Source organism: Bos taurus, chromosome Y (assembly GCF_002263795.3).
Source record: "Bos taurus isolate L1 Dominette 01449 registration number 42190680 breed Hereford chromosome Y, ARS-UCD2.0, whole genome shotgun sequence".
In the NCBI taxonomy this organism is placed as follows: Eukaryota; Metazoa; Chordata; class Mammalia; order Artiodactyla; family Bovidae; genus Bos; species Bos taurus.
Window position 1 is genome coordinate 53,456,059 of NC_082638.1, and position 14,151 is coordinate 53,470,209.

Genomic DNA, 14,151 nt, shown 5'->3' on the forward strand with positions numbered 1-14,151 from the left:
TGCCAGCAGTTCTCTGACTGATTCATAAAATTTCCCTGTGAAGCTTTCTGGAGTTTAAGTTTGCCAACTGGAAATTTTTTCATCACAGTTTCAATCTTAGTGCTTGTAATTGCTCTGTTCATATTTTCTGTTTTTTTTTTTTTTTTTTTTCCAGCTAAAAAAAATTTAGCTGAATTTCTTAGTATTTGTCCATGGCTCAAATTCTAAATTTTATTGACTTATAGTTGTTTGCTGTAGTCCCTTATGACTCTTTGTTATTTCTGTTATATCAGTCATAATGTCATCCTTTGTCATGTCAAATTGATGGATTTGTTGTCCTCTTTGTCTTGATAAGTCTGTATCATGATTTGTCTATTTTACTTCTCCTCTCCAAGAGACCCTTTTTAGTGATTCTGATTTTGGCTATTTTTTTAATCATTTCTTTTTTTTTTAATTTCTGCTTTGATTTTTATCATTTTTTCCCCTTCTATTCACTTTGGGGAATTTTGCCTGATTTTTCTTCTTTCTCTAAATGCTTTAGATTGTAGGTTATGTTGATTACTTGAGATGTGTAGAATTTATCAACTTCACTCTTTTACTGCTTTAGCATGCTCCATAACTTTTGGATAATCATGTTTTTAATATTATTTTCTTCTAAGATTTTTCTTTCATTTTCTCTCACATTTCATGAGTGATCTCTTGGCCATGTACAGGTGTATTTATTCATCTACATGGATTCATGTTTCTCACAGTCCTCACCTGCAAATTCTGCTATGTAAATCATAACGTTGTGGTTAAAAAAAAAAAGATTAATACCATTACCACTATCTCAAATTTATCAAGGCTTGATTTGAGATCCATTTTGTGATATATCTTGAAGATATTTTATTTTCACTTTAGAAAAAATGTGTATTCTGCTCTGCTTCAGTGAAATGTACTATACGTATCAATTAACTTTGTCTGGTCTCGTGTGCCTTTGAACACTTGTGTTTCATTTTAAACTTTATTTCTAAATTGGAGGATAGTTTCTTTCCAGTGTTGTGTTGGCTTCTGCTGTACAACAGTGTGTATTAGCATATAGGAGGCCAAAGTCTTTTTGTGTGTGTGTGTTGTTGATTGTCTGTTACTTATTCATTTTTCTAGTCCCTATAGAAATGTTTATCGTCTTTTCCCCATTCCGTTTCTAGAATGTTTTATCACCTTTACTACCACAACATCCAAGTTATTTTCAAGGAGCCTGCCTACTTTTTCTTTCATTATGTTTTGAGTTTTTACCACATTCCTTTGCCTACAACATATTTCTCTGGCTTCACATTTCCCTACTGCGTTCCTCATCATTTCTTCCCAAACTTCTGCGTAATAGTTATTGCTCCTCGTCTCCACTCCAAGTTGATAAAATTAGTTGAGTGTCTAGTGTGGGCTTTGCAGTTGGAGAGACTGACAACTATGTTCTTGAATCTGCAGTTGAGTCTTCCGTCTCTAATGGTGATACCATATCTGTTCATGTCATTTGTAGATGTCTATAGAATTAGTCTGACATTAGGCAGTCTATTTGCTGAAGATTGGTTGCGTTTTTCTGTCTTGCTTGTTGTGTAGTGTGAGGCATCAGCCCTGGGTTGTGTAGGCAGTTGGGTGCAGTACATCTGAGATTAAGAAAGAGGCCTTCAACGAGACTGTCACCAGTTAATAATCAGTGTAGACAGGAATTCTCTAGTGTCCCATGATCCTGGTCTCAGTGTGAAAGGTTGTAATGGAATGCAAAGAGCTGGGATTCTTGGCCTCCAGAGGAGAGGAATTCAATCTGGGGCCAGAGATAAGGCTGGATCACTCAGAGCTTTGTATAATAAAATTTTATTAAAATATCAATGAGATAGAGAAAACTTCTCATATAGGCATCAGGATGGGGCAGAAAGAGTACCCTCCTGCTAGTCTTCAGCTGGATATTATATAGTCACTAGTAGTCTGTTAATGAAAGAAAGGAATGTTTTAAAACTCAGAGTGGTACCAGGCCCCCTCACACATAAGATGCATTTTGGGATAATCTTGGCGTCAGATGATTCATCCCGGGCCATAAAATGATTGTCTTGAAGAAGGATAGATTACCATACAAATGATTCATTTACATAGATTAGGGAAATACTATCTGAGTATGACATACTGGTTTGTCAAGTAGGTTCTGAGCCATTAGGAGGAACTGACTTAAGAACAGAGTTTGGGGTAAAAGCATAGTACATTAGCATAGTTTAAGACAAACATTTCCATAAGAAAAATGCATTGGTTATCTCAAGGTTTGAGAATAGTTAACTTCAGATGAAACCAGGTGTCATTCTGGCAATATAACATTTTAAGAGAAACCTCCTTTTAAATTTGTATAAAGACAGAAAAAAAAAATATTGCTAGTTTGTTTCCTCCTGCTACTTAAGAGAGATAAAAATGTCTGATACTTTCAGGCCAAATCCTTCATTTGGAGACCCCGGCCTTCCTGCCTGTTACCCTCTCAGATGATGACAGCAGAAAATATCAGGCCCAACTTATGCCCAGAGAACTACAATACCATAGTGATAGATTGAGGAGATTAAAAAAGTAACATAGATAAATGGTAAATAAATAAGTAAAAGGTGCCACAAGCAATAAACACTACAGAGAAGACAACAGATTCATAATGAGAGCCAATCAAGTAAATCTCAAGGCAAAAAACACCACCAGAGTAGAGTGCCAACTGAAAAATAAAGAAAGCAAATCTGACAAGAAGAGCAGGACAGCCCCCACAGAATAACAGAAAACCACAGTTAATATAGAAATGCATACCCATGTTAAAGAATGAAGTGATGCAACAGCAACTAAAGGCACAGAAAATAGGAAACCAAAGTAAAAGTAGAAATAGCTATACAAAAAATAAAAATATAGTTGAAATAATCTTCAAGATCAAATCAATGTGTAGTAACAAAGAAACATACAACTGAGAAAAATAGTGCACAAACAACACAACAATTCAATGCATCAAAAGAATAATACATATTTCCTTGTGTCTCATCTGTGAGTGTCCTAGTGCTCAACATGGGCCAGAGGACAATTACACCTCTTTGGGAAGTTCTCCAAAGATGGAGAGAACTGGATTCTGGATATCTCTAAGGGCACCTCAGACTCAAAACTGCTATAATTCCTGTGCGTTCTTATAGCTGCCTGAGCCTGGGCATTTTTTTTTTTTTTTTTTTTTGACCTCTTCTCAGCTTTGGATGTAATCCGTAGACACAGGGTCTGCATCATTAATCCTGTGTATTTAATCTGCAGCATGCACAACTGGATGGAAGATTCATAATCCTCTTTCTTAATGGCTCTGTCCCTGGGCCTCAGGTGTAAATTTCATCCTTGCTCACATGTGGTCACCAAATGTGTCTGACTTGAGACACTTGTGGTGCACTGGGGTCTGCCATGATGAGCACAGAAGGTTAAGGTACAGCTGCTTGGAATTCTGGAAACATGGTGGTGCTAGTTATGAATAGGAGCCAGCAGCCATAGGCAGAAGAGGTTTTGCCTGAATGGGATCCTTTTCTAGCCTGTGTTTGCAGGAGCATGAGTGGTACTTCTGCTGGTCTTTCTCTATTGCCTTATAGTAGGTGTTAACAGGTGGGAAGGTGAGGCGCTACCAAGGTATCTCTGCCTCCTGAGTGTGACACAGTACAGTCGCTTTGGCAGTTTGGGAATTCTCAAAAGGTTTTCCCTGCTACACAACGACTCGTACCTGCTCCGTCAGGCCACTTCCACATAGTCAACAGCAGTCCTCTCCCAGGATCCCTCTAAATCCCTTCTTAATTCCTTTTCACTCAGGTATGTCTGGAACCCACATGGGACACTCTGGTGAGCAGGGTCTTCTGCTATTTGATGCTGTGGGAGAACTATTGTCCTTGCAGAAGTATTATTTGTGAACCATTTATTGAGAGAGTTGCATTTCACATCTGCCTACATTTCTGCCTTCTTGGAACTTCTCAGTTTTTCCTGGAAAGCTCAATTATTATTTTTTCCTTGACAGAAAAACATGAAACATTAGTTGCCATGAATCAATCTGTTTGATGGGACATTGCTTACGTACACACGTAACTGGTACTACTTTGACTTTCAATATGCAATTAAGCATATTGTGTTGTCTTTTTTTCTTTCCCCCTTGGAAATTTCTCTTAATGAGGAATTGTCATCAGCATGAAGAAATGCAGAACTTTCCACATAAAATATAATAGCAAAATTGGGCTCAAAAAGGCAGCACTTGAATATCTCTAGCTATTTTTTGAACGTTCCTGACATTTTCCAAGCGTACAAATGTCTAACTTCAGATCTCAAAGCGCAATTCCATTCAGTAGATATCAAAGGTGAGACTTCCATGGGCATAATTTAATTATTGTATAATAAGATGGCAAGTTCATAGGAAATTACCAGTTGGTACTTGACTACTTGAAAAAAGAGAGAAAACGACAGCAATGACCAAAAAATAAAATTGAAAAAAAAAAAAAAAAACAGGAATGTGTAGTTAGTTATTTAATTATAAGAGGTACACATGAACTGATGTTTGTATCACAGAATAAGCAAGGAGATAGCATACAATCATCTATATCTGCTTAACTGTCTCTGCTAATGACTTGGACACTGTGGATCACACACAAACCAGAAAAAGAAAGAAAGAAAGAAAGAAACATAATTTTGTAAAATTATTAGAGATAAGAATACAAGAATACCTTATATGTCTCCTGGGAATCGTGTATGCTAGTAAAGGTGCAGCAGTTAGAATTGGACAGGGGACAATGAACTAATTCAAAATTGGGAAAGGAACAAGTCAAAGCTATATATTGTTGTCCTGATTATTTAACTTCTGTGCAGAGAACACCATGAAAAAATAAAAATCTAGATGAATCTCAAGTTAGAAACCGAATTTATGTGGGAGATATGAATAACCTTAGTTATCCCAGTGACAACACCAAAATGACAGAAGAAATATAATAATTAAGGCGCCTCTTGATGAAAGTATTATCTGTTTCAAATATAGACATCTGAAATGAGATAGTCCTACATAAAAGATGAAATTCTCAGTTTCACATATGAAAACCTAGATAAAGATTTCAGGGTGTGAAACATGAAATTCTCCATTATTCACATATACAAATCTGGAGAAAGATTTTCCAACGTAAAGTACGAATTCTCTGTACATCATACATGAATGTACGGACACGAAATATTCTGCAGAAAATGTGGAATTTTTTTACATTAGAGTTATGAAAATATGGATGCAGATTCTTTGACAGGAAATACAAAAATGTCTGTTTCACATATCCACACATGGTCACATGAAACATGAATTTTTTCATATTTGTCATTTGAAAATATTTGTGAGGTCTTTCCTTCATGAAATATTGAATACTGTCTATTTCACATTTGAAAAACCTGTGTTAATTTTCCTACAAGAAATATAGAATTTTCCCACAGATTTTCATGCTTGGGCTCTGAAATTCTCTATCTTTTCATCAAGAATGTTTGGAAGGTATTCTGATATGAGATTCGGAATTCTGTGTATTTCCCATTTGACAATCTGGGGAGAAATGTTCTCATATGAAATATGAATTCTCAATTGTTCACATGTGAAACATTTTCCAGATTTGTACACATGAAAGAGAATTTCCCGTCATTCAGAAATTAAGATCTGAGCTAAACCGCAAACATCAAACAGCTATATTTCATGTATATCCTGAATACCATATAGAGTTTTCTGTATTTCTTTGATAAAAATCTGGGTGAAGATTTCCCTATAAGAAATAGGGAATAATATATTTTACACATGTAAAATCAAAACCCTTATGATTAGACAGTGGAATTGATAAATAGATGCAGGGGATTCTATCTGACAGATGAGTGCCTGAAGACCTATGGATGGTGGTTAGTGATATCGTATAGGAAAAAGTGATCAAGACCATCCACATGAAAAAGAAATGAAAAATGGTAAAGTTACGAGGCCTCACAAAGAGCTGAGAAGAGGAGTGAAGCTAAACAAAAAGGGGAAAAAGAAAACAATAACCCTGTATCAGATCAGATCAGATCAGTCACTCAGTCGTGTCCGACTCTTTGTGACCCCATGAATTGCAGCATGGCAGGCCTCTCTGTCCATCACCAATTCCCGGAGTTCACTGAGAGGAGACAGCAAAAGAGACACAGATGTATATAACTGTCTTTTGGACTCTGTAGGAGAGGGAGAGGGTGGGATGATTTGGGAGAATGGCATTGAAACATGTATAATATCATATATGAAATGAGTCATCAGTCCAGGTTCCATGCACAATACTGGACGCTTGGGGCTGGTGCACTGGGATGACCCAGAGGGATGGTATGGGGATGGAGGAGGGAGGAGGTTTCAGGATGGGGAACACATGTATACCTGTGGAAGATTCATTTTGATATATGGCAAAACTAATATGATATTGTAAAATTAAAAAATAAAATAAAATTAAGCAAACCTTAGAGGGAAAAATGAACATTCACAGTGTTGTGTAACTATTGACACTATTTCTGGAATGTTTTCATCATTCTTCCTGCCAGCCGTGTTAAAGGACAATTTTGCAACACCTATAAATGTTTTTATTTTATTTTAAAATGCAAAATATTTTGATTCATTGTTTTAATCAATTTGGAACATGTGTTCAAAAAGAAAATAAATGTTAACTGCTTCCTCTCAACCTGTATTTATATAATAATAAATCTGGATAGCACATAAAAAGAAAAGAAAAGAAAATTATACACATTTGGATGAAGATCCCCAAAGAATTGCAAGGAGAGGTAAAACCACCCTCAGTTATCAATGTCAATAAATAAAGCAAATCAATAGAATTGGAAAGTCTACTGATCTCTTCAAGAAAATCACAGATACCAAGGGAAAATGTCATGCAATCATGGGCACAATAAAGGACAGAAATGGTATGGATGTAGCCAAAACAGAAACTATTAAGAAGAGGTGGGAAGAATACATGGATGAAATGTGCACAAAAGATCTTCATGACCCAGTTAAGCACGATGGTGTGATCGTTCACCTGAGGACCCGATGTCCTGGAATGTGAAGTCTAGTGGGACTTAGGAAGCATAACGACAAACAAAGCTTGTGGAGGTGATGGAATTCAGTTGAGATATTTCAAATTCTAAAAGATGATGATATGAATGTGCTGCCCTCCATATGCCAGCAAATTTGGGAGACTCAGCAGTGGCCAGAGGACTGGAAATGGTCAGTTTTCATTCCAACCACAAAGAAAGGCAATCCAAAGAATGTCCAAACTACCACTTAATTGCACATGTCTGACACACTTGCCCAGAACTGCTCAGAATTCCCCAAGCCAGGCTTCAACAGAATGTGAACCATGAGCTCCCAGATGTTCAAGCTGGATTTATAAAGGGCAGAGGAACCCGAGATTCAATTGTCAACACCCGTTGGGTCCTCCAAAAGGCAAGAGAACTCCAGGAAAGCAGCTACTCTTATTTGACTATGCCAAAGACTTTGACTGACACAACAAAACGACACACACACACAAAGTCACATCAAAACGTGGAATATTCTTCCAAACATCGGAATACATGCCTCCTGAGAATTCTTACATCCATGTAAATAAAATAAATATTTATCAACTTGGAAAATTTTCTCAGTCAATAGGAAAGGTGAATTATGATAGTAGTGCAGGTTATAGAATGTTGTTGAGTAATGTGTAGAGCATTTGATTGGTTATTACATTTCTTTATTGATAATTCAGTAAGCACTTAAAATGTGTCATTTTCAGGCTCTATGTTTCAGCTGTTGTGAAAGATACATAAAGAGGGTAGACCCAAAACACATTGAAGATATCTGTACTCTCCTTCGTAGGAGGGCAAACAGTAGTTCCTTCCAACCGCAAGAAATAGTTGAGACAAAGTTGTTAGAAGGGGCTTAGCATAAGGTAAGGTAAGGTTAGGTAAGTCACTTCAGTTGTGTTTGACTCTAGGCGACCCCATAGACGGCAGCCCAACAGGCCCCCACATCCCTGGGATTCTCCAGGCAAGGACACTGGAGTGGGTTGCCATTTTCTTCTCCAATGCATGAAAGTGAAAAGTGAAAGTGAAGTCGCTGAGTCGTGTCCGACTCTTAGCGACCCCATGGACTGCAGCCTACCTGGCTCCTCTGACCATAGGATTTTCCAGGCAAGAGTACTGGAGCGTGGTGTCATTGCCCTCTCCGAGGGCTTAGCATGACTGAAAATAATTTGTGATTGTAGCTTCAGAAGAGAAAGATAATGAAATGACTAAGGAAAACAGATATCATGTCTTCCAAGAACTTTGTAACCATACTGATGTGCTGCAGTAATGACCAGGAATTTATTCTGTCTCTATGGGGACAGATAAGCAACATCTAAACATGCATTTGAAATTATAGGGTGGAATCTTGGTGTCAGGAAATAGAGACATGGCTTAAGGACAGCAGCGCAAAAATGACCCTATAGAATACCACTTGTAAAGTACATAACTTGTGCTGACCATGGGCCAGTCACTGATTATATCATGCTATCTTTTCTATCACAGTGATGGTATAATTGTGATCATGATTTTGGATGTACTACAATATCTATATTTTCAGGGACAAAATTAATTTCTATAATGAAAACAATCTGCTGTCTAATCTTTAAGACTCTACCAGTAACTAATAGAATATAATATGTGAATGTGCTGAAGATCATACTGTGTATTTTTATTTATCTAATTTTATTTGCATCTCTTTCTTCACCCATACCATCCTAATTTAGACACCCCTTCATTTCAGCAGGGATGATTTCAGAAATCACTTTACATCCATTGCCTCTTTTCCCTTGCTTCTCATTTTCTTGCTTACAAATATTATATCAGGTGTCATTTACCTAGGATGCATAACGAATGCTTTCTTGAACTGAAGAGTTTGGAATACCATGCAGTAAAATAGTAAACCAATGAACTAAAGCCTCATTTTCTCTTCTTTGTTTAAAAATTGAAAATGAAACTATGAAGATGAACATGTAAATTTATTGTTCAAATACAGGAATGGTAGGTATTTGTTGACATCTCCCAAAGTAACGTTCAATCTTCCTTAGGCTCCATAATCTGACACGTATTTGGTAGGTCAGTTTTAATTAGCATGGTTTCCATATAATGGTGATTGTTGATGAGTTGACTTGAAAGAGAGGAAGCAGATGTGTAAGTGCTTGTTGGCACTGAGAACCACGAGTTGCCTGTCTCTTGCAGGTTAGGAAAAGGATTGTCATGGCCTGACATATCGCTATGCCTGACTGGAAATTTAGAAGGCTCCACCATCAGTCCAGAATAAGTGCTCTGTAATGGGGATACAATGTGGTTCTGAGAAGTAGATGTAGTTGTAGTAGCAAAGTCCTCAATGGGGCCATTTACTTGAGTGTAGCTGCTATGTGAATGCCAATTAAAAATGCTCAACTTTTTTAAAACAGCAGGTTGATTTACCAAAATCTGTTCTGTTTGTCTAACCGATATTGGTGATGGGTGGTTAGGTAAGTCACATGGAGATAGGGCATTTGTATTAGTGACAATCTGGATGGTATGAGGCTTTTGTATGAAAGGCACAGGTAAACGTGTGGAGGCTGAAAATGCGCTCTCTCTACTAATTTCTGGAATAAATTCAGAGTTACGATCATCTTCGTTGACACTTGCTTTAACATGCTTCTTGTTATCTTGCACTAATGAAGATATTTGAGACACATTATTAATCCCAACTCTTCTTTGCACTCTTAATAAAAGTTGAGGATGACCTCTTTTGAAATTTGGATTATAGTAGGTCTGTAACTAAAATCAAAGGATTACATTATTTAGTTTCTTTATAAACCAAGGTAAAACTGACAAGCAAAGCTAAGTTATAAAAATGTATTCCTTTAATGAAACCAACTAAATAGCATCAAATAAAACACCTCCATTACTAGTTTAACAGGTAACATGTTAGAAAGAATATGATCCTCAATGAAAAATATATTTTATATATACAGTAAATACCACTTTAAGTTGCTTCAGGACTTATATCTGGTTTCACAGTGCTAGGAAAGTTTGTCAAACATCCAATATTTTAACATATCCAGCTGTTCTCAACTTCAAAAAATAAAACTTTTTAACGATTTGTTAGCTCAAGTTTAAATTCGGTTTTAGCTACATATGTAAATGTGCTTTCTAGGTCACATGATTTCATCTTACGTATTGCCAATAAGTGAAAATGTTGGAATACCTTACTCAAAAGAGAGATGTTGTTTTCTTCTTCCAGAAAGACAGGTAGTGAAGCAGATCTTTGAAAAGTTTGTCGCTTTTTACTAAATCCATAAAGGTTAAGCTGTCGAATTAAACTCTTCATACTCTTGGTTTCAAATATTCTGAAAGGTGCCTTTCTTTCCAAGACTTCTTTCTTCAAGATCCCCCTTCATCCAACTCTTTTTGATTGTTCATTGTTTCTGAAATATTCCCCGTCACTGCCTCATGTTGGAATATTACACTTTGGTCATATTTTCTTGTATCTTGAAGTGTAATCCTGTGTCATAAAATCATCCTTCTAATGTATACAGTTCTTTGATTTTTAGTGCACTTTCAAGTTTGTTCACTTTTTACTACTATCTACTTCCAGAACGTCTTCATCAGCCCACGAAGAAATCTACACCTTCTAGCTCTCACTCTCCTTTCCTTCCTCTCAAGCCTGGCAACTGCTAATATTCTTTTTGATTCTATGTGGTTTCCTATTATTGGCCTTGCATATAAAGAGAATCATGCTCTGTGTGTGTGTGTGCTTCCTGTTAGGTTTATTTTCTTCAGTAAAATATTTTCAAGTTTCATCCATGTTGTTACATGTGTTAGAATTTTGTTTCATTATGTGGCGGAATAGCATTTCATGTTATGGATATAATACACTTTGGCGATCCATTTTTCAGAAGGATGAACACTGGCTTGTTTCTACTTTTCAGCTGATATGACTAATGACACTATAAACATTCCTGTCAATCCCTTTCAAGACAGCCCTCATTACCAAATATCAGCTTTTTCCCATTCTCCAGCCACATATCATCCAAGGACATTTCACTGATTTTGTGACTTCATCACATTGTCTAAATAGTGTACTCTTTTCTGAATTATGTTTATTTTATTTATTTAAGATTTTTTTTTAGTACATTAAAGGTCACAGAAATAAAATCAATGATTGCTTTGTATTCCCTAAACTATATGGTACTAGTATTTGTAAAGGTAGTGGTTTCTAAATATTTATTATTATGCATTTTTCACTATCAAATGAAGACCAGAGAATAATTGCAAGGATAAAAACATACTTGCTTTGGGAATTTTTCTATGTATATAGATCATATGAGTGAAGATGTCTCATTTTAAAAATTGTCCATGGTGATGATTATTTTTTTGCATTTCTTTTTTTATTTATTTTACTTTTTAACTTTAAAATATTGTATTGGTTTTGCCATATATCAACATGAATCTGCCACAGGTAAATCAACAGAGATCTATTATTTTTCTTAAAATATTTTGTTTACTATTTTTATATTAGTTATGTACAAAATTGGAAAAAAAAACATATCTTGGGTGTTAAAAAAAAAAAAAAAAAGAGTTCTTCATGGACCACTACATGTGCCTCTCTCATCCCACCAAATAGATTCAAACTGATCACTTTCAACTATATTCCAAAGTTTTTGTGGAAAGGTGAGTGAAAGAAAATTAGTCACCTCATCTGTTTCAGATACAGAATATTTGTAGCATGGCCTTTTTATCACAAGATCCTCAGACAAAGCCTGAAAAGCATATTCTTCAATCATAGATCTCAAAACTGAGTCCCTAGTAAGTGTATAATCATACAAAGATCTAATGGAGGTTTCTGAATCAGTTGATTCATCCTTAGGAGGCCCATCTTGAATTTCTGAAGGTATATGTGCCATCTCAGAGAAATCTTTCTTCAGATCCTTTTCTCATTTGTCTGATTTTACTGACCACTACTTCAAAAATTGCTTGGCTGGCCAACAGAGAGAAACTCTCTAGACCATCGCAGAGGTCCTCAAAGTCAAAAGGCTGTGACATCACAAAATCACTTGTCTCCTAGCAATCAAAGGGTAGCTGTGACATCACAAAATCACTGGTCTCCTAGCCATTGAAAGGTGATGTTCAGCTAGGGTTTACTTCAGCATCAACTTAAAAATACAGCCTGCTTACAGAAATAGTAACCCAAACCATGAAGCATGCAAAATCTCATTCCTAAAGAATTTTTACACAGAAAAATCACATCAATAAATCTACTTGGTTTCTGAAATACAAGTGATTTATCACCCTTCTATACACACATTTTTCATATTCAGTACTGTTACCCAAGCAAAATTGGTCTACTGGCCTCTGCAATAAAATCTTTTAACTGTCTGGTTTCAACTACTCTGTGGTCTCTGTACTTAACTTTCAGCCTGGCTGGGGCTTTGGCATCTCTAAAACTGTTCATAGGATAATGCTCAGGATGTTATTGATGGCCCTTGAGGAGGAACTAAAGACCCTTGAATTTGACTAATGGCTAAATCATTATTATTCTCTATCACTTGATTATTATCCTTAGATTCTGTCTTTTCTAGCCTCACTGTTTAAAATTACTTTTTTTTATTGTTTTGTGTGTATTTTATTTTATTATTTTTATTTGATTTTTTAACTTTACAATATTGTCCTGGTTTTGCCATATATCAACATGAATCCGCCACAGGTATACATGTGTTCCCCATCCTGAAACCTCCTCCCTCCTCCCTCCCCATACCATCCCTCTGGGTCGTCCCAGCACACCAGCCCAAAACATCCAGTATCGCGCATCGAACCTGAACTGGTGACTCGTTCATACATGATATTATACATGCTTCAATGTCATTCTACCAAATCATCTCACCCTCTACCTCTCCCAAGAGTCCAAAAGACTGTTCTATACATCAGTGTCTCTTTTGCTGTCTCATATACAGAGTTATTGTTACCATCTTTTAAATTCCATATATATGTGTTAGTATACTGTATTGGTGTTTTTCTTTCTGGCTTACTTCAGTCTGTATAATAGGTTCCGGTTTCATCCACCTCATTAGAACTGATTGAAATTTATTCTTTTTAATGGCTGAGTAACACTCCATTGTATATATGCACCACAGCTTTCTCATTCATTCATCTGCTGATGGACATCTAGGTTGCTTCCATGTCCTGGCTACTAGAAACAGTGCTGCGATGAACATTGGGGTACATGTGTCTCTTTCAATTCTGGTTTTCTCAGTGTGTATGCCCAGCAGTGGGATTGCTGGATTATAAGGCAGTTCTATTTCCAGTTTTTTAAGGAATCTCCACACTGTTCTCCATAGTGGCTGTACTACTTTGCATTCCCAGCAACAGTGTAAGAGGGTTCCCTTTTCTCCACATCCTCTCCAACATTGATTGCTTGTGGACTTTTGGATCGCACCCATTCTGACTGGTGTGAAATTGAACACCAGGAGGTCTACAATCTCCTACCTCTTTCTCTCGGTTTTCATAATTTTCAGTCTTCAGAAGGGACTGCTTAGAACACGAAAGGAAATGAAGTTTTGGACTTAGAACTCAATCATAAATGTGACAGAAAATCTCAGTTGCAGGTTCGATTTCTTTTTCAGGTTTTCCAGCTCTTGGAGTGTTTCAATCAGCAACAACTTTGGCTATTTCCTGCTGAGATGGAGCCTGGAGTTGGAAATAATTCTGAAATCTAAGCTTGGCATCAATATTTTCTCTTATGAAAATATACTTCTATATTTTATATATGATATATATGTATATATAAGTCTATATCTGTCTATTTTTGTCAAAACTGGACAAAAATTTGAAAATTGGTAGATCTTTATTAAAAGCAGAGAGGTGAGTGATATAAAAGAGTCCTCATATTTTACATTCAGCCAAGAAAACATATTTTGAAGTATTTCCGCTTACATATATTCAACAACCGAGTCGACTTTTTAATCATTCTTCATTTGGGTTTTAATTTTTTTCCATTTCTATTAAATCTAACAGGAGTTAAAAGCCATTGCACCTTTTTTATACACACACTCATACACACAGGTGTATATATGTCAAAATATAATTTTATGCAACACTATTTAGGTGGCCAAA